General features: G+C 37.4%; 1 long non-coding RNA gene across 1 annotated transcript in view; it reads left to right on the forward strand.

The window, feature by feature from the left end:
* The window catches only part of LOC129019027 (uncharacterized), a 42,574-nt gene extending 21,379 nt beyond the window's left edge, over positions 1-21,195 (forward strand). Inside the window, exon 2 of the long non-coding RNA XR_008495480.2 lies at positions 17,030-21,195. This is a non-coding gene — a long non-coding RNA (uncharacterized LOC129019027). The remainder of the gene's footprint in view (positions 1-17,029) is intronic.
* The last annotated feature ends 3,035 nt before the right edge of the window (positions 21,196-24,230 follow it).

The raw sequence follows: 24,230 nt of genomic DNA on the forward strand, positions 1-24,230 counted from the left end.
TTTTTGTGTGTCCTCTTCAATTTCTTTCATCAGTGTTTTTTAATTTTCACTGTAGAGATTTTTTTAATATTTTTGATTAATTTTATTAGTTTTTTGTAGCTATTATAAATTGGATTGCTTTCCTATTTTTTCAGTTGTATTGATATATAGAAGCACTACTAATTTTCATGTGTTAATTTTGTGTCTTGCCACTTTACTCAATTTATTTATCAGTTCTAAGAGTTTTTTTGGCATAGTCTAGGTTTGTCTATATAGAAGATCATGTCATCTGCAAACAGATCATTTGAATTCCTTCTTTCCAGTTTGAATGGCTTTTGTTTTTGTTTCTTGCCTGATAGCTCTGGCTAGGACTTCCAGTACTATGTTGAATAAGAGTGGTGAAAGTGGTCATCCTTGTGTTTTTCCCATTCTTAAAGAAAAAACTTATAGCTTTCCTGTGTTTAGCATGATGTTAGCTTTGGGTTTGTCATAGATGACCTGTATTTTGTTGAGATAGTTTCCTATCACATCTAATTTGTTGAGAGGTTTTTTTTTTTTTCTTTTTCCATCACGAAGAGATGTTGAGTTGTACTAAATGCTTTCTCTGTATCTATTGAGATGATCATTTAGTTTGTGTTCTTCACTCTGTTGACGTGATGGATCACATTTATTGAATTGTGTGTGCTGGACCATCCTTATATCCCTAAGGATGAATCCCTTGATCATGGAGTATAATCTTTTTGTTGTGCTGTTGGATTTGGTTTGCTAATATTTTGTTGACGATTTTACATATATGTTCTTCACAGATATTGGCCTTTTGTTTTTTTGGTTTTGTCCTTGTCTGGTTTTGGTAATGCTGCCCTTGTAGAACGAGTTAGGGAGAATTCCCTCTTCTTCATTATTCTGGAATAGTTTAGGAAGAAATGGTGTTAGTTCTTTATACATTTGGGGGAATGCAGGAGTAAGGCCATCTGTTCCTCAGGGATTTTTTTTGTTCTTGTTTTTAGGAGACTTTTCCTTACTGACTCAATCTTGTTAGGTGTTATTGTTCTGTTCGAGTTTTCTATTTCTTCCTGCTTCAGTCTTAGTAGGTTGTATGTGTCCCAAAACTTACCCATTTACTCTAGGTTTTCAAATTTACCAGCGAATAGTTGTTCATTGCAGTCTCTAGTGATTCTTTATATTTCTATGGTATCAGTTTTAATGTCTCATTTTTTGTTTTGGATTTTATTCATTTGGTTCTTCTCTCTTTTTTTCTTAGTCTAGTTAATGGTTTTTTGCTTTTGTTTATCTTTTCAAACAACCAACTTTTTGTTTTGTTGATTTTCTTTTTTAAAATAAAGACAGGATCTCATTCTGTCATCCAGGCTGGAATGCAGTGGCACACTCTCAGCTCACTGCAGCCTCAACCTCCTGGGCTCAAGCGATTCTCCCACCTCAGCCTCCCAAGTAGCTGTTGAGACCAGAGGAGTGCACCACCATGCCCACCTAATTTTCTTTAAATTTTTTTAATTTTTAAATTTTTTTTCTTTTTGAGATGGAGTCTTGCTCTGTCTCCCCAGCTGGAGTGCAGTGGTATGATCTCGGCTCACTGCAACCTCTGCCTCCCAGGTTCAAGCGATTCTTGTGCCTCAACCTCCTGAGTAGCTGGGATGAGAGGTGACTGCTACCATGCCTGGCTAATTTTTGTATTTTTAGTAGAAATGGGGTTTCTCTATGTTAGCCAGGCTGGTCTCAAACTCCTGACCTGAAGTGATCTGCCCTCCGCAGCCTCCCAAATTGTTTGGCTTACAGGCATGAGCTACTGGGCCTGGCCTCGTTATCTGTTGCATTGTTTCTTCAGCCTCTATTTGTTTAGTTTTCTTCCGATCTTTCTTACTTCTTTTCTTCTACTGATTTTTGGTTTGGCTCATTCTTGCTTTTCTAGTTCCCTGAGGTGCATCATTAGATTATTTATTTAAAATCTCTCTTCTTATCTGATGTAGGCATTTATTGCTCTAAACTTTCCTCTTGGTACAGCATTTGCTGTATCTTATACATTTTGGTATGTTGTATTTCTACCTTTATTTGTTTTGAGAATTTTTTTTATTTTCTTCTTAGTTTCTTCATTGACCCAATGGTCATTCAAGATATGTTGTTTAATTTCCATGTATTTGTACAGTTTCCAAAGTTTCTAGTATTGATTTCTAATTTTATTTTATTGTGGTCTGAGAAGATACTTAATATGGTTTCAATTTTTAAATTTGTTGTGACTTTTTTTCTGGCCTAACATATGGTCTATCCTGGAGAACATTCCACATGCTGATGACAAGACTATATTCTGTAGCTGTTCAATGAAATTGCTTGTATCTTAATTATTTTATTTCTTTTGCTTGTTTTGAATTTATTTTGTTCTTCTCTTTGCAGGATCTTAACACTATAGCTTAGATTATTGAGCTGAGACTAATATATGCATTTATTTGTTACAAATTTTCCTCTCATAGCCTTAGCTGTGTTGCACAAATTTTGGCATGCTGCATTTTCATTTTCATTCTGTGTTTTAAAAATTTTCCTTAAGACTTTCTTTTTGATCCAAAGGTTATTTACAAGTGTGTCATTTAGTTTGCAATAATGTGAAGATTTTTTTTGTCATTGTTCTCTTGTTGAGTTCTACTTTTATTCTATTTTGGTAAAGAAAATGCTGTGTGTGATTTTAGTTCTTAAAAATTTGTTGAGGCTTGTTTTATGGCTCAAAATATGGCATATCTTGTTACATATTTTGTGGATGTATAAAGAAAGCATATATATTCTGTTGTTGAGTTAATTGTTTTACAAAAGTTGATTAGATCTTGTTGGTTGACAATGTTGTTGAGTTCTTTATCCTTCTAGATTTTCTCTTCAATTTTGTGAATGATGAGTCTTGAAGCCTTCATTATAACTGTGGGATTTGTCTGTTATTTCTCATTTCAGTTGATCAATTTTTGCTTCACATATTTTGTAGGTCTGTTGTTTACAATGTGTAAATGCATACACATTTATGACTTTTATGTTTTCTTGATGTATGGCCCTTTACCACTGTATAATGACTCTTTCTGCCTCTAGTGATCTTTCTTTCTAAAGTCTACTTTATCTGATATTAATATAGCCATTCCTGCTTTTCTTTGCTTAATGTTTGTGTTAAATATCCTTTTCCATCCTTTACATTTTAACTTGCGTTTATCATGATATTTTAAATGCAATTCTTTTTTTTTTTTTTTTTTTTTTTTTTGAGTCTTGCTCTGTCCCCAGGCTGGAGTGCAGTTGTGCAATCTTGGCTCACTGCAAGCTCCGCCTCCCGGGTTCATGCCATTCTCCTGCCTCGGCCTCCCGAGTAGCTGGGACCACAGGTGCCCGCCACCATGCCTGGCTAATTTTTTGTATTTTTAGTAGAGACGGGGTTTCACTGTGTCTCGATGGTCTCGATCTCCTCGTGATCCACCTGCCTCAGCCTCCCAAAGTTCTGGGATTACAGGTGTGAGCCACCGCACCCAGCCATGCAATTCTTATAGACAGTTTAGAGTTGGGTAATGGTTTTTAGTCCACTATACTAATCTCCATTTTCAGTTGGTGTGTTTAGTATTCTTATATGCAATTTAAGTATTAGTGCTTTATAGTTTAACTCTACCATTTTGTTTTGTTTCTCTGCTTTTAATACTTTGTTTTATTTTTTCCTGCTCTCCTATGGCTTAACTGAACAATTTTTAGTATTTCATTTTGATTTTCGTGTGGTGTATTTGAGTGTATCTCTTTGCATAGCATTTTTAGTCATTGTTCTAGATGTTATATATACAGAACTTATCATAGTGTCTGCTGTAATTTTAGTGAGAGTGAAGTATAGAAAAGTAACTTGCCATTATGTCCTGTTATGTGCTAAACTGTGTCTCCCAACTATTCATATGTTGAGATCCTACCCTCCAGTATCTAAATGTGATTATAATTAGAGATAAGGTCACAAGAGTGGTGATTAAATTTAAATGAAGTCATTTAAGGTAGACCCTAATCCAATATGACCAGTGTCCTTATAAGAAAGGAAATTAGAACACAGACACACATAAAAGAAAGACAGTGTGAAGACTAGGGAGATGATGGCCATTGGCAAGCCCAGGAGGGAGGTCTCAAAAGAAATCAACTCAGCCAGGTGCGGTGGCTCGTGCCTGTGATCCCAGCACTTTGGGAGGTTGAGGTGGGTGGATCATGAGGTCAGGAGTTCGAGACCAGCCTGACCAACATGGTGAAACCCCATCTCCATTAAAAATACAAAAATTACCCAGGAGTGGTGGCGCATGTCTGTAATCCTAGCTACTCAGGAGGTTGACACACAAGGATCACTTGAACCCGGGAAGCAAAGGTTGCAGTGAGATGAGATTGCACCACTGCATTCCAGCCTGGGTGACAGAGCGAGACTGTCTCAAAAAAAAAAAAAAAAAAAAGAAAAAAAGAAAGAAACTAACTCAGCTGATACCTTGATCATAGCCTCCTGGACTCAAAAAATGTGAGAAAATAAAATTCTGTTGTTTAAACCACCCAGTCTGTGGTACTTTGACTTAACTGATAGCATAAGGTACTTAAAATACTCTATTCCTGATTCATTATTTGTGTATTAAGCATAACAGCATGTTTCAGTTGCTGTTTCTCCTCATCAGTGTTGGCAGAGTTGGTGAGGGAATGCAGACTGCCAGGACAAATACAAATGTATTTATAAAACTCACATCTTTTGGATGTAGATTTTCAGAGGTATTAATCTTATAAAAAGCTAATCAAAGAATAAAGATGAATCTTTGAGTCTAAAAAGGAATACAAAAAAATCAATATTTTATTTTCTTATTTGAAGCTTTAAGTTTCAGCATGATATAAAAGAACAAAATTACTATCACCTGAGAATCGAAAGAAAAGAAGTTGTTAAAAGTAAGCATAAATATTTGGGCTAATTTGATATTTATGTATTTATTTAGAGACAGAATCTGACTCTGTTGCCAAGGCTGGAACGTGGTGGTGCAATCAGAGCTCATTGCAGCCTTGAACTCCTGGACACAAGCTATCCCCTTGCCTCAGCCCCCCAAGTAGCTGGGACTACAGACATGCCCCACTACACCTAGCTAACTTTTTAGAAACTTTTTGTGGGGACAGGATCTTATTATGTTGCCCAGGCTGGTTTTGAACTTTTGGACTCAAGCAATCATCCTGCCTTGGCCTCCCAAAGTGTGGAGATTACAGACCTAAGCCACTGTGCCTGGCCTGTATTTGATTCGAAATTACCTTGAGTATCATTTTTCCTCAAGCAAATTTGTGCATTAATTTTGCAGCCCAATAGAGGTGAAAGAAAACTGAAAAGGTTGCAAGGTATATCTGTCATGTGAAATATGTTTGAAAATATAGTTGATTCATAAAGCGAAGTAAAAGACAATGTGGAGAAAAGTTATATATACTTACCATGTTAGTTTTCCATTGTGGCCACAACAGATTACCCAAAAGTTGTGCTTAAAACAATACCCATTAATTATACCTTCATTTCTGTGGGTCAGAAGCCTGGGCATGGTGTGGCTGAGCTGGTTCCTCAGCTTCGGGGCTCACAGTACTAAAATCACCGTGTCATCAGGGCTTAGTTCATTGTTCATGGCTTAGAGGAAGAATCTCCTTACCAGATCATTTGGATTGTTGGCTAAATTCACTTCCTTACATTCTAGGGCTGAGCTTACCACTTCCTTGCTTTTCTTTGACAGGCTGCCCACATTTCTCCCCATGCTTCTTTGGTGCCCCCTTTAGCAAGGATGAACTGAGTTCCTCGGATTGTTTGGATCTTTCCAGCATCTCCTTTTCTGCCAGAGAAAGTTCTCTGCTTTTAAGGGTTTATGATATGACATTAGGCTTGTTTGGCCATCCAGTATAACCTTCCTATCTTAAAGTCCATAATCTTAATTGTAGCTGATATATATATAGAGACAGCTATATATATATATATGCGCAATATATAAGACTATATTTGTCTTATAGTGAAACATCTTCACAGGTTTGTGGGATTAAGATGTGGACATTGTTGGGGAGCTATCCTTCCAGACATGCATTCCAAAGAGAGAGACATGTTCTAGTTCCATATTCTTTTCTTCTTCTTAATGGGAAAAAATGGAAAAGAAACCACAGTTTGCTATGTTTTTCATAAATTACTCTAATTCTTTATAGAACAGGATAATAATAAAAATTAATCCAAATACAAATGCAGTAATTGCTATAGATCTAACAATAACCATACAATGTAAGCATTAAAATGGCCTAAAAAAATGTGGTGATCAAATAGATCTGGTAAGAAATTTTAAACTCCCGAAGCTTCTTAAATCTTTATTCAATCACCAGAAGATCATGTCATCTTAACAAAGTCTCTAAACTATGCTCCTTGTTATTCGACTAGCAGAAAAAATCTCATATAAGTTTTAAAAGCCGCAGTAAACTTGTGTATGGTGTTTTCATTACATAAGACATTCATGGTATACTGTTAAGAAATATCATCTTTGCTGCACACCAGATGTAGCTAACTAGAAACAAACAAACCACAAATGGTCCTGAATAGAGCATGATTTATATTGAATTACATAATTTGTAAAGTGAATATGCTATTTTGTTGTAAAGGTAAATCCTAAATTAAATAAATGAAGTATTTATGATATTCTACATTAAAAAATCAAACTTCAAACACAATCTGTAATAGGTTGTTAAAGTAATAAAATATGTCATGTTTTATATATTATCTAATTTGATTATATAAATATTTTAAGCATACTCCATTTGAATTTATTATAAAGGACTGAAATATTTGGAAGCTTACTTTGTTATCTCTCAAACCTACAACATCTCCTAAATTGCTTCATCTTAATTAAAGTTTTAGCACACAGAAGTCGATATATTAACCCGAAGCAGGATTTCTTTTCTCTTACAGTGAATGTAGTGATTAAGAAGGCCTGGCCTGGTGTGCCGACTCACGCCTATAATCCCAGCATTGTGGGAAGCCAAGGTGGGCAGGTGACTTGAGGCCAGGAGTTTGCGACCAGCCTGGCCAACATAACAAAACCTCATCTCCCCCAAAAATACAAAACTAGTCAGGCGTGGTGGTTCATGCCTGTAGTCCCAGTTACTTGGGAAGCTGAGACAGGAGAATCGCTTGAACCTGGGAGGCAGAGGTTGCAGTGAGCTGAAATCGTGCCACTCTACTCCAGCCTGGGCCACAAAGAGAGACTCTGTCTCAAAAATAATTAAATTAAATTAAATTAAAATTTTAAAAGGCCTTAACATTTCCATTACCTTGACTAAACTTTAAAGATGTTTCTTTCTGACTACAGACACCTGATCTTCCTCTTCTTGGGACATTTATTTTAGAAAACTTGAAACTCTAAATTCTTTCCTTTAAGGAAATCCCTTTGAGATGTAATTCTTTTTAGAAGCTTGTTAATCATTTTATGACACCAGAATGTGCTTCTGAAGGACCTGGGAGCCTTCCCTGAAATGGAATCATCAAGGAAAATATGGCTTCCATCTCCCAGTCTCTGTGGGAAGGTAGGGCCCTAGCTCTAATAAGCACCAAATAGTAAACAGAGATGGCTTGACCACAGTGACCAGCCTTCACCCTAATGTCCTCCAGGACTTTCCCACAAATTCACACCAGCACTTGAAAACCTCCCAGCAGTTTCTTTCAGTGGAGTTGAACTCAGTTTCTCTCCCCTATCAAAATAACCTTGAATAAAGTTTCCCTTGCCTGTTTAACTTGCCTGGTGCAATTTTTCTTTGACAATAGAAAAAAAATTAAATTTTATTTCAACGGAAATGGAACTCCAATAATAGCATTGGGAGACAAGAAATATAACATCATAGGGGACATAATACATCCAAAAAATCATATTAGAATTCAAAGTTATGTGCTGTGGAGAAACAGAGGTTTCAAGTCTTATAAAAATGTTACAGGAAAGGGGTCCTGATCCAAACCTCCAGAGAGGGTTCTTGAATCTCATGCAAGAAAGAATTCAGGGCAAGTCCACAGAGTAAAGTGAAAGCAAGTTTATTAAAAAAGTAAACAAATAAAGCAATGGCCACTCCATAGACAGAGCAGCCCTGAGGGCTGTTGGTTGCCCATTTTTGTGGTTATTTCTTGATGATATGCTAAACAAGGGATGGACTTGTTTAGCCTCCCCTTTTAAGACCATATAGGGTAACTTCCTGACATTGCCGTGGCATTTGTAAACTCTCATGGCGCTGATGGGAGTGTAGCAGTGAGGACGACAAGACGTTACTCTTGTGGCCATCTTGGTCTTGGTGGGTTTTGTCCAGCTCTTACTGCAACCTGTTTAATCAGCAAGGTCTTTATGACCTGTATCTTGTGCCGACTTTCTACCTGATCCTGTGACTTAGGATACCTTAACCATCTGGAAATGCAGCCCAGTAGCTTTTAGCCTTATTTTACCCAGCTCCTATTCAAGATGGAGTTGCTCTGGTTCACAGGCCTCTGACAAAAACATCTCTCCCCAGTTTCCCAAAGAATAGACAGAGTAAAATAATCAAACATTTTGTTGTTAAACATAACTAGTGCTTTGGCATTTCAAAAATAATGATCCTTGTTAAAAGGCAGCTTTTTAAGGTTCAAGAGAATTTAAACTATTTCTCTTACTAATAGACTTTTTTTTTTTTTTTTTCCAATTCCTTGGATACTCTTGGGCTATCAGTGTTACTAAGATACAGTTAAAGAAAAAGAAGAAGGGGGAAAAAAAAAGCCCGACCCTTGAAAAAGGTTAGCTTAACACTACAGAGATTCTTATACCTTGTTTCACTATAGAATTAAATTAGATTGAAATTGTTACCTTCTGTTTTTTTTTTTTTCCTGAACATAGAGAAAGAATGTTAAGCTAATCCAGAATTGCTGCTCTACAGTGTTTTGCAACCTTCCCTTTGCAGCAAGGGCAAAGGTCTAGACATTGAAATTCTGATGGGAATCTGCATGACATTGTTAGCAATGGGCAAATGATCTGAAAGTCTCCACACAGCCCATACCACTCTGATTAAAGCTTGGCATTTGTTTTCCTGTTCTTTGGAGCAGACAGCATGCTGCCCGGAATTAGAAATATGAAAGACAGAGGAACTTCACACTGTGCAGAGAATGTTTCTTGCTCTCCTATTTTCATAAGGCAGATGAGTCGCCAAACTTTCTTCAAAAATAACTTGGATCACTCAAATGTAAGGATAGATTTCCTCAATATTATCTTTCCATAACATCCCACCCCATGCTCCTGAAATCCTTGTGTGGCTATCCCTTCTTAGTTCCATTTAATAAAGGAATATTTCAATTGTCTTAAAGTATTAGTGAAGAGATTTTGTTTTCTACAAAGTGTCACTCCTCTGTAACTCTTATGGTTGCTCTATGATTTGAGATGATTTGCTATTGATTAAAGACAACACAAAAAGTATTTTTATATAACTATGTGTGTACAGCACAGTACTACTATAATGATCCAATGAATTCTTCTTGCCTGCTGCTCACATAGAGTCAATTTATCAAGACAGAGGATTGTGATGGAGAAAGAGTTTAATGTACACAGAGCTGGCTAAATGGGAGACTAGAGTTTCATTATTACTCAAATCAGGCTCCTGAAAATTTGGGGACTGGGATTTTTAAGGAATCATTTGGCAGGTAGGGGGCCAGGGAGTGAAGAGTGCTGACTGGTTGGGTTGGAGATAAAATCATAGGGAGTCAAAGTGAGTTCTTCTTGCTGTCACGTGTTCCTGGGTGAAATCCCAGAACTAGTGGATTCAGATTACCAGCCTGGTTAGCACCAGCTGGTGCATCAGAATGCAAAGTCTGAAAAATATCTCAAACACCAATATTAGGTTTTATAATAGTGATGTTATCCATAGGAGCAATTGAGGAGGTTAGGGATCTTGTGGTCTCTGGCTGTATGACTCTTAAACCATAATTTCTAATCTTGTGGGTAATTTGTTAGTTTTACAAAGACTGTTTAGTCCCAGGCTAATTTGTTACTTTTACAAGGGCTGTCTGGTCCCTTTGTGTCTGGAAAGAGCTACCATCTTTGTTTCAAAGTTAAACTATAAACTAAACTTTTCCTATAGTTAGCTCAGCTTATGCCCAGGAATGAACAAGGGCAGTTTGCAGGCTAAGGCAAGATGGAGTCTGTTAGGTCATATCTTTTTCACTGTCATAATTTTCTCATTGTTATAATTTTTGCAAAGGTGTTTTCAGTAAAATTAGCATCTAGGCATCTAGAGTGGGTGTATAAACATTGACAGTGCCTAACCCTGCCAGGGTCTTTTTTGTCACCTATAATATTAAGAGAATATAATGAAGTCTATTTGCTTGAGCATTCACTGCAAGATGACTGAATTCTGGGTGTTACATGAAAATTCCTCAAAATTCATCATGCTTAGATTTATAATTGTATTTTTCATATAATTAGTATCATTGACCTTGTAATGTTATTTGGTCATTGATTGATTATTAGAATAAAATAAAGTTGCTTGTATTACGAAAAATGCATCTGCTACTCATAGCTATTGCTTCAGTTTTGTCGGTAATCTCCCCAAGCCAAGCAGCTATGAAGTAGGGGAGCCAGGAGTTGAATGTTGGCATCCCAACTCCAGAGGCCCATGTACCTAACAGTGAGACTTCGTAGCCTTCTTTTAGGTTGTGTTTTGAAACACTTTCCTATTTAAAAAGGCATATTGGAATACAAGTAAATTCAAGAGATAGTCTTGAATGTACTATAATTTACACTAGCATAAGTCACTTACAAGCTATAGTCTCATAATTACAGGTTCCTTACAACACACCCCTGATTCAAAAACCTGTAAGTAGGAACTGATACTCATTTATGGCAATTGTTCCCATGACTGAGCTAATTAAGGTGCTGTTTTCCAAAGGGACCCTTTGGATGCTCCCACAGCACTCTGGCATCCACTCTACTTTTCCTTCCCTGACTTTGATACTACAGCCTCCTGGCCACACATTACGAGTGCCGTCTTAGTGATTTCTGCAACCTGTTCTGTTATGCATCAATCTATTTCCTGCTGCCTCCATTATCAAAGCCCTTGACAAAGAAATACTTACCTTCCTTCTGATGATAGCACCATGGTTTTGGCTAAATGGAAGGGTATCCATTAGGATATCCGGCAAACTATCTTAGATTTTTTTTTTCTCCCTGATTTACTCCTCAATTCAGTCCCTTAAATGCCAACACTACAGCTTTGAGTCTCGGTATTAAAATCTGGCTTGGCACATGAATGACTTTGATTCTTACTTACCTAACACAGGGGAGATAAAATTGTTCTGTCCTGAAATCATTATCATATAGAGTAAAACCAATCCAACCTATGTGATTTCATATGTAGAGAATCCAAATTGTTGCTGAACTCTACTTTGCGTTTCAAGAAACCATTGATAGAATCTGAGGGTAACAAGTTTATGATTCCCTTCTACATACTGATCCTACATCTTCTTTAAGTTCCTCACTCGAGAAAATTTTATAAACTTTATTAGTTGTCCCATCCAGTGTCTTTTAACCTGGAACCATAAAGGGTACACAGATGGGCTTCGAGTGGCCTGCAAACTTTGTGAAATTACATGCAAAATATTAATCACATATGCATATGCATGTTTTTATGGAGATGAGTTTGGTAACTTTTATCATATTCTCTGAATGATTAGTGACTACAAAATTAAGGATCATTACAACGCTTATAGAATAAATGAAGGAAATGGGCTGGACTATGAATAACACCTTATCCACATCGGCCAATAACAGGTTAAGTTAGACTGCGTATGCATCCTCTAAGCTTTCAACAGGCTATAACTCTTCTACTGCCAGCAGTGCTATCAACAAAATATTCTCAAATGCACTTCCATCACAAGATAATTAGTTCCTGAATACACTGCAAAGACATACTCTTTATAGCATATCTAGGCTCATAAAGAAGTGAAGTAAATGTCCCAGGGGAGAAAAGAAGCAAACGACAGAAAAGTAAACTAAGAGAATGGAAAGTAGTTAGTAAATGCTAAACTCAAGATTGTCTTTGAAACATAGATGAGTTTCAGCACCGAGATTAAAACATGAAGCTTCAGCCCACAGCAAAGTTCTGTTGGTGCTATGGATTGAATTGTGTGTCCCACCCACTCCCCAAATTCATACATTGAAGCACTGACTCTGAGTGTGACTGTATTTGGAGATAGGACCTTTAGGAAGTAATTAAGGTTAAATGAGGTCATAAGGGTGGGACCCTAACCCGATAGGATAAAGTCTCTTATGAGAAGAGCCAAGAGGGTGCGAGGGTACGAGGGGGCACCGCTCTCTCTCTCTCTCTTTGCATCTCTGTTCCTCTCTCTCTTTGCATCTGTTTCTCTCTCTCTTCTCACATTTCACTCTACCTTGTGAAGACACAGAAAGAAGGTGGCTGTGTGTTACAAGCGAAGAAGACAGCCTTCACCAAAAGCCAGCCCTACCAGACCTTCACCTCACACTCCACAGCCGCCAGAACTGTAAGAAAGTAAATTTTTGCAATTTAAGCAACCCAGTCTAATTGTTTAAGGAAGGCTGAGCAGATAAATACAGTTGGTTTCTCTAGGACACCAATATTTAACCAAAATAACTGGCCAATACAGTGTCAGGTCAATCAACAATCTGGCACCACACAGAAGCAAGTACATTTTTATTTTCCAGGAGGTAAACTCCAACTTTATTCCACAGATTTCTAAGAATTAGTTTAATTAAATATGAGTTAACAGTCAAATATCACCAAAAACATAAGAAATCCAGTTACAATAAGTGAGAGTCATTAGGAAAAATAAACAGATTTAGATTCCCAAAGACTGCAGATATTAAAAGTTAGTAAATATATCATCCACATATGAAATATTTAAAGTAATAAAAGATAGCATAAAACAACAAGCAAGGAACAAAAGATTACCAAAAATTAAGAAGAACTGGAAAATAACTGAAAACAACCTTAAGAAATTAAAAAAAAATTACAGGAGGAAGTGAGGGATAGATTAGACCAAAAGACAGAGTATTAGTAAAGAAACATTTCTGAAGGAATTAGGATAAATGAAAACTGTGAGATGAAGAAAAGTGTTACTTAAAGGGACATTTTATACATTTGAATGTTTCTGTAAAAGAAGAAAGGCTGGAAAATCAAGGCTAACCATTTAACAGGTAAAGATTAATAGAAAATGAAAAGAAAAATAGAAGAAGTAATATAATCGCATTAAAAACAATCTGTAAATTACAGCTGGGTGTGGTGGTTCACACCTGTAATCCCAGCGCTTCATGAGGCTGAGGCGGGTGGATCACAAGGTCAGGAGATTGAGACCATCCTGGCCAACCTGGTGAAACCTCGTCTCTACTAAAGATACAAAAATTAGCTGGGCGTGCTGGCGGGCACCTGTAGTCCTAGCTACCCGGGGGGCTGAGGCAGGAGAATCACTTGAACTTGGGAGGTGGAGGTTGCAGTGAGCCGAGATCATGCCACTGCACTCCAGCCTGGGTGACAGAGCAAGACTCCATCTCAAAAAAAATCAAAAACCAAACCAATCTATAAATTACATGGAATAGGCTGGGTGTGGTGGCTCACACCTGTAATCCCAGCACTTTGGGAGGGCAAGGTGAGCAGATCACTTGAGGTCAGGAATTCAAGACCAGCCCGGCCAACATGGTGAAACCTCGACTGTACTAAAGTTACAAAAAATTAGCCGGGTGTGGTGGCGCATGCCTTTAATCCCAGCTACTCAGGAGGCTGAGGCAGGAGAATCACTTGAACCCAGGAGACGGAGGTTGCAGTGAGCCGGGATTGCGCCATTTCATTCCAGCCTGGGTGACAGGGCGAGACTCTGTCTCAAAAAAAAAAAAAAAAAATCTATTTTGTGAATTTCTACATCTGGCTATACTTATTCCCTTTTATTTACTTCTTTTTGTTTAATTTATGATTTATTTTTTCTATTTGTTTCTTAGTTTAAGTGCCATCACTTTTATTTTCCATTTTTATTCTTTAATTATAGAGCTTTCTACAACTATTTCTTTCTGAGCACAGTTCTTATAGAATGAATATTTGTTTATACATAGTAATTTAGGAGCAAGTTTTTAAATATCAAAATAATCTATTTGGTCACCTTTATATCACACACATGTATTTTTTGTTTGGTCAACAAGGTTATTATTATTATCTTTTATCTGAACTAAATTTACATATTTCTAATTTATTGGATTCCGCCAAAGAAATTAGACTGGAAAATGTGTACTTTGTTAAATTGTTCTTTGTAGCAAAGTATGTTAACTTTTTAAACATTTAATAGACTCATTAAAGCAGGTGCATACTTATTCACACATTTCAAGGGTCTACTTATCTATTAATTCAGGTTTGTTTATTGTACTATTCCAGATTTCTGAAGAGGTATACTAAAGTCCCCTTCTGGAGGTCTATTTTTCCTCAGTGTTCTTTGTTTAGATAAGAGTTGGTGTTTTATGTAAACAACTGCTCTCCTCTTTTGGGTATTGTAACTGCTACATTTCCTTCATTGAGGGTTCCTGTTATTTCCTCACTGTATGATGTCTCTTTATCATGTTTAGTGCTTCTGACCTTAATTTAATTTTGTTTGATTTTACTATTCTCATTTATATTTTTTCTGTTTTAATTTTCTTGATATCTATTTGTCCATCCCACTATTTAAGCCTTTATTTATTGATAGTTTCTTTTCAATGTAGTCCTTAAAAAGAGTTTCTTTCTATTTTTTTTTTTTTTTTTTTTTTTTGAGATGGAGTCTCGCTCTGTCACCCAGGCTGGAGTGCAGTGGCACGATCTTGGCTCACTGCAAGCTCTGCCTCCTGGGTTCACGCCATTCTCCTGCCTCAGCCTCCGAAGTAGCTGAGACTAGAGGTTCTCACAACTGCGCCCAGCTTTTTTTTTTTTTTTTGTATTTTTAGTAGAGACAGGGTTTCACCGTGTTAGCCAGGATGCTCTCGATTTCCTGACCTGGTAATCTGCCCGCCTCAGCCTCCCAAAGTGCTGGGATTACAGGCGTAAGCCACCGCACCCTGCCAAAAAGAGTTATTTTTTAAGCCAACATAACAATTTGCCTCTGAATAGAATTTATTTTTTTTGCTTACAATACGTATGAAGCCCAATACACTTGATTTTATTCTCTGTTCTTACCTTGTTTCTCGCTGATGCTACTTTGGGCTTCCACATCCTTTTTTGGGGGTGGGGGCAGGGCTGGTTAATATAGCTCTTTAATTTATTTTGCTACATAGATATGTGTGTATATATGTATATGTATATATAGTGTACATACACAGACATACATGTATACACATGTATGTGCAGATACGTGTATATAGTAACTTTCCAAACATTATATGCTCATTTATAACAATAAAACAATTTTTTTTCCTTTAAAAAGGTATGCAAGAGACTTGTTTACTTACCAAGAATAATAGTTAATGGTATCAATTTGTCATCTTCATCTTTTTTTTCCCAATGAAACAGGAAAGATAAAACGTTAAGCATATGTGGTGTGTGTGTGTGTGTGTGTGTGTGCGTGTATGTGTGTGAGTATTTTGGTTGGTCAGCCATCCATCTAGATTGCCCAGAAACAGTCCCTTTTACTAAGGCGATCATCACCTTAGCAGGAAAATCGCTAATATAGGCCCCCTTTCACTCTCAGAGGTGCTGTTGTGTAGAGGATGTGTTACACAGTCATTCCTCGTGTTCATAATCAGACATAAATTTCCTTAGTATAGTGTGGAAAGAAAACAACTATGTGCATGATGATGGCGTTCCCACTGTTTCCCCTCAGCCTAGAAAGGCAGTACCTTTTTAATAAGATGACTTCCTGCGTTATTTTCTCCTACTCTAGGATGACTTTGAAACACTTCTACTTCCTCCTTTTCTTTGCAGCCTAACATCTGAGGTTTTGCTTTGATATTTTAGTTCAGTTAATTCCAAAATATTCTAAAATATACTTTCCATATGTCTTTGTTCATGTTAGAAATCCTTATTTGGCATTTATATTAACTCCCAAACAGGATATCATCACCCTTTTCCCAGCCCAGGAAGGACCCCTCACTCTTTCCTTTGTTGGTGATTCCAGGTTTCCGTTCTGAGTTTTTGATATTTGGATAGAGTCTTTCTCAGGTATTTTCTCAGTTGGAGTTTCACGTGTGACAGAAGCACCAACTCTCCCCTATGTTCATACGGCCTTCACCCTGCTACAGATAAATTATAATGCACAGGGCCTTGCTGGTGCAGCTTGCTTGGTGCCTGCTCCACGTTCACCTGCCTTCTTCTGGCACAATCTCTTCCTTTAAGCTCCTGTCCACAGTCTTCAGCTTCTTGTTTTCTGTCTCTAACGGTTGAGCTCCTGTGAGTAGCTATTTTCTCTTTGCTGCCTACTGAAGCCAAGTGGCTGGATACAAAGGTGGGGTCTCATGAATGGACCCGCCACTAGTGTTGCACTTGTCAGGGTTTCAGTTCCCTGCCAGGGCACCAGGAGGCTATCACCGAACTGCCCAAGAGGGAGAAAGGACACTATCCAACTGCTCATGCCTGCTTAACTCAGCCAGGGCCAGGACTAAAACACGAATAACCTTTCTCTCCATCTATTTTTAGGTACACATGAATGTGTGTTGTGAGTTGCACTCAGACAACCATTACCTCATTGGAGACAGATTCCTGGCCCTTTCCCTTCTCCACTAAAATATAATTTAGAAGGGGAAACAGGTTTTGTCTGGTTCGTTCACTGCATTATCCTTGCGCTGAGAAGAGTACCTGGAGTAAGTTAATGAATGAATGGATGCACTTTAGAAGTAACATTAAACAATATGCTGGCCCGAGTTTTGAAAAGTGATTTCTCATGGTAGCTTTCCAAACATTGTATGCTCATTTATAACAATAAGGCAATTTTTTTTCTTGTTTAAAAAGGTGTGCAAAAAACTTATTTACTAACCAGGAATAACACTTAACAGTACCAATTTGTCATTTTCATCTTTTTTTTTTCCAGTGAAGGAGGAACGATAAAGCAAGCATATGTGTATAGTAAGAGGCTGAAACCTATCAAGAGAAATTTTACTAAGAGCCTTTCAGAAAAGCGATTCCCCTCCAAGATATGCAGATGTACTGCTGAAGACTATATTCCCAGGGGAGAAAGGTGTCTTTCCTTGGTGTGAATTTATGGCTGCAAAGTTTGGCTTGTTCCTGTGCGGATGTTTGTGATGTGACTTACAGGATATCAGCAGTCAAGGGACTGAAGTCACATTGTCATTTAACTGCAGAAGCGAAGTTAAATTGTCATCTTCTTATAAGGCTGTAAGAAGGTCTAAATGAGGATGGACCCAGACTGGACAAATGATATCTACATGTGGTGATATTAAACACGACACTGTGAGGACTTGGAGCAATGCTGACACTCAAAGGCATTTCCTTCCTTTTATTATTAAATTTAGAATGGGAAAATAGAAGACAACACTTAATAGAAGCCCTGTTAACCGTAGGCTTCTGAATGAATGTTGTCCATTGTGTTCTGAACAACTATTCTAAAAGTAGGCCCATATATGAAGGTCTGCAAATGGAGGACAAAAGAATCAACTTCTATTATTAATCTCTGTGGGGCAATATATATCTTGAATTTTAAGAAATGAGGTCTTGGACTCAAGCATTAGGCTGACATTATAATGCAACTCGTTTCTCCCTCTGGGTTCACCTTCTCTCTGATCTTATTCTCAGGGAGTCTGGATGTGCTCCAGTTTTTGTCCAATGGGGAAAAAGTGTATTGTCCTGTATACAAGTGGGTTGGGTGCTAGACAACAGTAACTGCAGCTCCTCATAAGGATTTACTTTGCACCTGAGTTCACATGCATCCATCAGGTAATGTAGCCTTCTTATTTCACTGCTGTTTATAACTTGCATTCTCATATCATCGCACTTTTAGCAAAGTTGCATAGCACATTAAAACCTGATCTCAGCTGTGCTCTGGGGAATGAATGAGAAGGCATGGATGCAGAGAAGACAATCATATTCTCCTGATTTTTCTCTCAGCTCTCTGGCAGTTCCTTCTGCATCCTCTTTACCGGGTCCTTGTCATCTCCCTGGCTTTACACAAGTTAAGCTCATAAACTTCTCATTTTATCTGCATTCCCTTCCTTTCTTGGTAATCTCACAGAGTCTCATGCCTTTAAATACAGTCTTCTCAATTTCTATGGATGATAAGTCCAATCTTAAAACTGCAGCAAAAATATTGAAATCAAACATACTCTTTCCCCCCTTTCAAGTTATTTATCTGATCTATCGGTAAATTCCATTGGTTTTTACCTTCAAAGTATATTATATTATTATGCAGTTACTCCTCACTACCTTCACTGTTATCAATGGAGTTTATGTAACCATCTTCTCTTCCTTTATTAGTCCAGTAGTTTCTCTGTTTTGCCTTTGTTCTCTTCTTTATATTCTCACAGAGAAGCTAGATTGATCTTCTTAAGGCAAAACAACACATATATCACTTCTCTGATGAAAATGGCTCCATCTCATCTAGATAAAAGCCAAAGTCCCCCATGGCTGGCAAAGCCTTGTGTAATCTGGATCCCGATTTATCTGACCTCATCTTTCTCTACTCATTCCCAGCTCATTTTGCTCCAACCACACACACTTCTTTGCTATTCCTTGAACATAACACATGTGCTTTGGACACAGAGCCTTTGTACACAGGTTTTCCATCCAGCTACCAAGATACTTTACGAGCCTCACTCCCCATCTTTCTAAAGGATTTTACTTAAATCTCATCTCTGTTTGGTTCTCCTCAGTCACCTTATTTGAATTTGCAACTTCTCTTAATCCCAACCCCCCAATTACCTTTCCTTCTTTTAAATTTTCTCTTTATTACTTGTTGCTGGGTAAGATGATACCTGTTTTACTTAGTTTTTAAATTTATTTATTGTCATCTCCCACACCTTCTCCAATGTCAACAGAATGTGAACTCCAGAAAATAATGCATGTATTTCTGTTTTATTCTCTGTTGCAGCCCCAGGGCTTGGAACAGTACAAGTACCATAGTAGGAGATGAATAAATATTTGTAAATTTAATAAATGAATGAGTGAGTGAAACAATCAGCCAACTGACCAATCAATCAATTTCCTCTCAGATTATGATGTTGGCCAGATGAGCCCTCTGGTGAGAATTCTGGTTTGAGAATTAATAGACCTGTAAGGTAAATAGTCTAAGTCAAATGATAAGAAAATAGCAAGAGCAAAGTAATGAAAATGGATGCCATGTGACAAACCCCTAGGGACTCCAGAAATAATGACGTTAAAGATGAATCCTCAAAAGAGAGCTGAAGCCCCTGTAAGTACAGGTGGTACTCATAAGATAGCGAAATTTCATTTGCACATTAATATGACATCCTTTGTAAACATAGGATGGTGAAAACTGTGGTCACTTAGTGCTTAGTTTTATATTTGTGTGCATGTTTAAGTATATTTGTATATGCCAAAATATGAGTGTACATGTGTATTTGTTGAATGTTAAAACGTTAACAGTGATCATATGCCATATCTGGGGGTGCAATTATGAGCATATTTTAATTTTTTTAGTTTAAATTTTTGCTATAGCTTGCATAATTTACTTTTGATGATTCAGCATGCACAGTGTGAAATTATGTGTTTTTTACCCATGTTTTAATCAGGAAATTAGGGTGTTTGGATTTAGGATGGTTCTAATCAGGAGGAACATAACTTCTGAAGGGGCCATTCTGAGTAGTTTATTTGATGTAATTCCATCCACCATCCCACTTTCTAATTAGCATGACAAATGTCAAAACAGGATTTTTGTTGTTGAAATGATGAGTTATTACTTAGCATGATGAATTTTATAAATGGGCTGTTTTGGTGACATTAAGAACATTTTACATACAGAGTTAGGTAAAAAATATTTTGTAGGCAATTCCACCTATGCATGGATGGAAACTAAAGTTTCTATGTCCAACCTGTACGAGTAATGCTACAGGCTGAATCCCTAAATGGTCCCGAAGCCAGCCAAGTAATCTTGGGGATTCTGACTGCTTGATCCCACCCAGCCTTTAAGGCACACACATCTTTTCTCTGGATTTGGGTATTTTCCCTAACTGAACAATTAATGTGATCTAGTGACCAGAAAAGTTAAAAAGATAAAAACCTGGAACTTTCTCCAGTTTACAGAATGGGCTATAAGACCACCTTTTATGCCAAATTGGTAATAAATACTTAGTTAGCAAATCCCTTTTTGACTGGCAGAATTGTGTTTCTGTGTGGCATTGCTTATAATTTGGTAGGTAGAGGAGTAGCTAGCATTCCTCCATTGAAGACTTCTTCAGCAAGTAGCAACCTCTACCCAAAGGAATCTAAGTCAGTTCTGGCTTAAGGCTGATTGTAACAAACACCATGTTTAGAAAGGAAGTGATACATAAAATTCTCATGCTAGCCATTCACTCTCAATATAAAATAAAATTAACTTGCTGCAAGAAATTATTTAGGTAGCTTTTGAAAGATATCCATAGTACAGGTGAGGGAGGAGGACTTTGAGTGGCTTTTCTTTGCCCATACTGATGCCATTGTAGCACATCAATTCTTCTGCATGATTTGGAGATCAAAGCATATGAGAAGTGTAAAAAGAACGCATTTAATTAAAGATATTAAAAATCATGTTATGTCTTAAATTCAATTTCTTATGTGCTATTTCTCAGAGAACATTATATCATTTGCCTTTAATTTCAGCCGAAAACCTAATGCAAAATATAACCCGCAATTACTGTGTATCTATTTATCCAAAGACAGATATGGAACTGTTTCTGCTCTGAAGCTTTCTCATTGTGCTTTGATTTGTATCCCTCTTTAACACATCATGAAACTGGAAACATGAGTACTGTGAGCTGCATCTTTTATTAGTTAGGCTCTGGATCAGTCCCTTCAATAGAAGTAAAATGGTAATCTGTATCCACTCTAACTTCAGAAGAATTGAATATTAGCTCCAATGTTTCCTTTTGCATTCAGCAAATACTTTATTTATTCTTTTGTCTACTTTATATATTGATCATCACTTTTTTATGTAAATGAATGTTTCTATGTCCTCATTCTTCTTTTATTGCCTCTCTCGGGTAATTTGATGTGATAGGTACTTGATTAAAATCATGTTTCTACCCATATTATTTACATCTCATCATTCATAAGTATAGTTTATGTGGTGGAAGGAAATTATTTCCTTTGATGACAACCATATATAAAATTAATACTACTTTACCTTTTGAAGAATAATGCAATGCATTATCTAATAATTGAATTAAGTGAACAAAACAATTCTAAACATATTGGTTTATATTTTTATTGAGTATAATTGAAAACTAAATATTATATATAAGGTGTACAACATGACAATTTGATATTCATATTTAAGATGAAATGATTATCACAATAATTAATAAACACATCCATCACCTCACATAGTTACTATTTTTTCATGATGAGAACATACAGTCAGCAAATTTCAGGTACACAATTGAGTACTATTAACTGTAGTCACCATGTTGTACACTCGAGCCCCAAAATTCAACCAGTTTCATTCATAACTAAGTTGGAAGACTTGTCAATAAAGGTACTTTTGAAATGTGAAATGTGACATCATCTTTATAACATCCTTTATATGGAAAGCACTTAAAAACTAACAGGGTATGTGCTCACCTTTTTTACAGAAGACATTGTCACTTTACAATTGGTACTTGTCTCTTCAGATTTTGTCATGTTTATCGAATGATCCAAGGTTTTCAGCCTCTTCTAAGTCTCAAGACTTACACCAAGGCCACAGCTCCTACCCAGCCTCCGCTGGTTCCAATGTCACCACAATGAAGGGTAGCTGGACCATGTTTAGGTACCCTGCTGAGATCCTATCTCGCTATTAAAGTTTTATGCATTTTGCATTATTTACTTTTCTGCTTGAATTCTACATTCTTATCAAGAATTCTATGGCCTCTGAAATTTGAGATTTGTATTAGATAATATTTAGGTGCCATTCAAACACTGGTATCCATTCATTCCTTGCTTATCACACATTTATTAAATATAGATTATGTGCATGCTTCACACCATGATGAGCACCAAGGATTCACAAAGACATTTTCCACAATTGTATTTTAAAGGTTTCCAAACTGTTTGGGAAGATAGGACATATAAGAAAAATTGATAACAGTTTACATTATCATGCAATATCACTGAAGCGAGTGGGGCAGATTATCTGTTTTATAGCTTTCACTTATCTTCAGATATGGGGATTACCTGAGAAGATTTTAGAAAGGAAGGAAGTTTCATTTGAACCATAAAGAAACCATATATACTTACCATAAATAAGACTTAAAGTTGTCATGGGGATCTTGAAAACTAAGGATTTGGCTTAATGTGTATACCCTGTAAGTGATACTTTTTAGTGATTATGCTAGGTATTAAAATATTATAACACAAATATAAATGGTGTCAGTGTTTTACCACATTGAGTGAAGCTTAGAAACCTTATTTTCATTTAGGTCCCTGTAGGTAAGGGTAAAGGTCCCCCCTTTTAAACATCATCAGTACCAGATAGTGTTATAATTTTTGTTGCTAACATCACAACTCATTTAGAAAGCTCATAAGGAGGATCATCTATTGTATTTACATATATTTCTCCTATTTCTGTTGTTTTTTGCTTAACAAATGACATGGTTTGGCTGTGTCCCTACCCTAATCTCATCTTGAATTGTATTAAATAGTTCCCTTAATCACCACGTGTCATGGGAGGGACCCAGTGGGAGGTAATTGAATCACGGGGGCAGTTCCTCCCATGCTGTTCTAGTGATGGTGAATGAGTTCTCATGAGATCTGGTGGTTTTATAAGGGGCTCTCCTCTTCTCTTGACACTCATTTCTCTCTCTCTCGCCACCATGTGAAAAAGGACATTTTTGCTTCCCATTTTGCATGATTGTAAGTTTCCTGAGGCATCCCCAGCCCTGTGGAACTGTGAGTCAAGTAAACCTCTTTCCTTTATAAATTACCCAGTCTTAGGTATTTCTTCATAGCAACATGAGAACAGACTAATACAGTAAATTGGTACCACAGAGAGTGGGGTGCTGCTGTAATGTTACCCAAAAATGTGAAAGCAACTTTGGAACTGGGTATTAGGCAGAGGTTGAACAGCTGGGAGGGCTCAGAAGAAGACAGGAAAGTGTGGGAAAGTTTGGAACTTCCCAGAAGGCGGGAAGTTCTCAGAAGATGGGAATATGTGGTAAAGTTTAGAACTTCCTAGAGACTTGTTGAATGGCTTTGACCAAAATGCTGATAGTGATATGGACAATGAACTCCAGGCTGACATGGTCTCAGAAGGAGATGAGGAAGTGGTTGGGAACTGGAACAAATGTGACTCTTGTTATCCTTTAGCAAAGAGACTGGCAGCATTTTTCCCCTGCCCTAGAGATCTGTGGAACTTTGAACTTGAGAGAGATGATTTAGGGTATCTGGTGAAAGAAATTTCTAAACAGCAAAGCGTTCGAGAGGTGACAGAGGGTAAAAGTTTGGAAAGTTTGTAGCCTGACCGTGTAATAGAAAAAAAAAAAAAAACATTTTCTGGGGAGAAATTCAAGCCTGCTGCATAAATTTGCATAAGTAACGAGGAGCAGAATGTTAATCACCAAGACAATGGGGAAAATGTCTCCAGGCCGTGTCTGAGATCTTAACGGCAACCCCTCCCATCATAGACCCAGAGGTCTAGGAGGGAAAAATGGTTTTGTGGGTCAGGTTCAGTACCTCCCTGCTCTGTGCAGCCTTGGGACTTGGTGCCCTGCATCCTCACCACTCCAGCTGTGGCTAAGAGGGGCCAAGTTGCAGCTCAGGCTGTTGCTTCAGAGGATGCAAGCCCTAAGCCTTGGTGACTTACACATGATGCTGGGACTGTGGGTAAACAGAAGTCAAGAATTGAGGTTTGGGAACCTCCACCTAGATTTCAGAGGATGTATGGAAACACCTGTATGTCCAGGCAGAAGTTTGATTCAGTGGTGGGACCCTCATAGGGAACCTCTGCTAGGGTAATGCAGAAAGGAAATGTGGGCTTGGAACCCACACACAGAATCCCCACTGGGGCACTGCCCAGTGTAGCTGTGAGAAAAGAGCCACCATCCTCCAGACCCCAGAATGGTAGATCCACCAACATCTTGCACTGT

The sequence above is a fragment of the Pongo pygmaeus genome, chromosome 17 (assembly GCF_028885625.2).
Source record: "Pongo pygmaeus isolate AG05252 chromosome 17, NHGRI_mPonPyg2-v2.0_pri, whole genome shotgun sequence".
NCBI lineage: Eukaryota > Metazoa > Chordata > Mammalia > Primates > Hominidae > Pongo > Pongo pygmaeus.